Genomic DNA, 3436 nt, shown 5'->3' on the forward strand with positions numbered 1-3436 from the left:
CCGTGAGTGATCTTTGTCTAATACAATTAAAATTTCGTTAAGAACCAAACGGTAAATAAAAATTAAGAAGTATTATTTAATTAATTAAAGTGGGTATGCCAAGTTTAGTTCAGATTGCTATTGGCTGTTGGAAGATATACACATATAAAACATATAATATACATAATGAAACTTCCATATTGAGAAACTATAACTTTTTATCTTGACCTGGTAAATTTCCTTATATATGAAGCTTATATTATTGTTATAAAATGAAGGTAGGAGACATATATAAATAAATAATGGTCTTGGGTTTCTGTAATATCACGGAAAAAATCTATTGTATACATTAGTTACAAAAGGATAAAAAGAGAATGCATAAAAATTCTGACGTGTATGCTTTAGCAGAAGCGAAATATTACAACGAACATTGGTGGTGGCTTTTTATGCAGGTAAAAGTACTATTTTTTGCAAAAATACCATATTTTCTAAAAAGTGTCGATACACACACCTGATAGGTGGACTCTGTGCGGGTGGTGACGGACCTGACAATAACAGGAACACCCAGAAAAACAATTCATATACACCTGTGGAGGAAATTCGACGTATCCTCGACCGAGGCTTTTCAGGAAGGGTGCGACATTCAGCAATGAAGATAAAAATCCAAGGAAACGGAGATATGTATACTAAAACATTTTTGTATTTACCTTCCTTTTTCGGCAATCAATATCAGCTCTTTTATGGAACACAAAATTATTATGTGATTTACATTATAACAATTTTTATTCGACTTAATATATGTACTCAAAAAATTAATATGAAATTTTACAATTTTTTATTCATACCCACACTACACTAAATAAATAAATAATCAGTTAAATGTATCTACAAACCAAGTTTGATTTGATTGAACCATTTCGATGAACTAAAAACTCTTGACCGTAATAATAATATTTATTTCATAATATACTTTCAATTTTAGATTTAAAGTTAAAAAAACAGAAGGTCTCTCATACTTATGAACAATGTTATAAGTTTTCGAAGATAAAATTTAGGTGTTACGTATTTTTCTTTCTTATATTTATCCTGTGTCTGTCATTATTTTTCATATAAGATTTTAAATTATGGCGCATAAATAATATGTAATTAAAAATAAACTAAGCAACCGTTAGGATACCAATTTTTTTAATAACATCTCTGAGGGAATCTATAGCTCTTTTCCGTAAATTAAATATAGAATTAATATCGCCCGCGCTGCGCTATACCATCGTATCAGCCGACAGATCTGCAAGCAAGGCATACGTTTCTCCCTAAAATCACCACGATGATCCGTCATGCGCTGCCCGTATCTTCCTGCGACCTTGACTATTTCGTAATCTCAAATTATTTCCATTATTACTGAGTACTTTAAAAGAACACGTCAAGTCAAGAGGATGACAAAAGCTGTGAAAAAAAATCCATGCTATTTTTTCTATTGTATATAAACTAAAGCATGATACAAAATTGAGATGGTTTAAATAATTATTTGATATACAAAGAAATTACGAAACTAATCTTCAAAAATATGTATCGGCTTATGCACAACTGTAGTTTCTCAGTTTAAAAGAACTAAATTGTTTTTTTTTGCTATTGTGAATCTTTAATAGGTAATAATAAATATAAAACTAAACCGTCCTTACATTTCACAGCGACTTTGCCTCAAATATTATATCTTTTATTATTATTATTCATTGCTTTATTTTTTCAACAATTGTTATATGTAAAACACAAAGTTTAGAATTTAGTCAAAACTTCCACACACGACAAGGATTGCGGTAAAACAACAGGATGTTAAAAAGGATAAAACCTTAGGAATATTTGTGAGTCGTGTGTTATTCGCGAAGGGCATATAACAATATAACCAAAAAGTCATACTAATGCCATATGTGCCGCCTTATCCCCTTCCTAACCTTCAAAATGCTTTCGTCTTTTTCTTTGTTTAAACGGATAAGCTATTCCATGCGGACAGCGTCTGTTCTTTCCTGGCTCCGCCTTAATCATGATTCTCAGTTTCCTTTCAAATATCATTTGCAAACAATATTGTCTATAATTTTCACATTAACATCCGGCATTAATTATCATATAATGTGAAGGCATTTTACGTCCGTTTTATGAAAGCGTAAGAATTTATTTTAATTTTTTTTATCTGCATACGATTTTAATACGTTTCTTGATTATTAAAATTTGAAATGAAACTTCCACGCTAAAAACTTACATTTTAAACAGTTTTGATATAATTTAAAATTTTATTAGTAAACTTTTTCTTTTGCGGAAATGACAACAATACAAATTATACATTTTATAGTTTGATATTTTTAAAGAAAGGTATAAATTCGTTTTATTGTCCTGGCGTCGTTATCTTCAATGGTGTCGTAAATATATAACGAATTTCCGGATAATACATTCATTTATCTTTTGGTATGTTGTTATAACACTTCCGACTGTTGAAATTTTTAATAATGGCAACTTTCCGTGCGATCGATGCACGCCCGGCCATCGAGCAAGGTCAGGGCGAGCGACTTGGCAACACTGGGACGTACTCAAGTTCATTGATCAAAGTTGTTTTAATGAAGGTTTTTGCTTATAAATCCTTAACATCAGAGATATAATAAAGATATACACATTCTCGATATAATAAATTATGTCAACGTTTCACGTTTTATTCCTTTTAAAGAAGAAACTTAATTTAAATAGAACTTACTAGAGTCCCTATCCATTTTAAGTGTACGCTGAACTTAGAGATAGATCACGTATTCTATTGTTACTAAGAATCGATGAAGTCTATCAATTTATGTAAATACACGTATTATTCATTGTTTATTTATGTATGATAGGTTATAGATGTAAACGAAAGGACGTATTTATTACGATGCTCATTTACCAAAAAGGTTTAAAGCTTTTACTCCAATTTCCTTTTAAATTATCACTACATAATGCAGATTTTGTTTACTAAACAATAATTAATTTTATTATATAGTAATCTGTATTAGAGTGTACCATACATTAATTAACAGCAAGTAAGTTATACATTAATTTCTTTAAAGCTTTTTCAAATACAACCAATCACCCTGTATGTGACACAAAAAACAAAAAATGTCTGTCAAATTATAATACATGCATAATAAGCCTTAATAATTTTAGTGATCTATTAGCTGGTTTATCTACCACGTTTTCTATAAATATTGAACATGGCTATGAATAACATTAATATGTAATTGTCTGAGACATATGATCCCATGAAATATTTAAATTAAGAAAGTACATTTCTATAAGCCCATAACGCCTGTCGCAGTGTTCAAATTCATGAATAATGCATAATTTAATAGGTTATTTAGACATCTTAAACAATATTAGAACTCGAAAATATTTGACTCTGGAGAAATTTGACCAAACATAAAATGGCATCTGAAAAATAGAC

The sequence above is a fragment of the Battus philenor genome, unplaced genomic scaffold (assembly GCF_028537555.1).
Source record: "Battus philenor isolate CCGP_79_NKW_IND1 unplaced genomic scaffold, ilBatPhil1.0.hap1 SCAF_9, whole genome shotgun sequence".
Lineage (NCBI taxonomy): Eukaryota > Metazoa > Arthropoda > Insecta > Lepidoptera > Papilionidae > Battus > Battus philenor.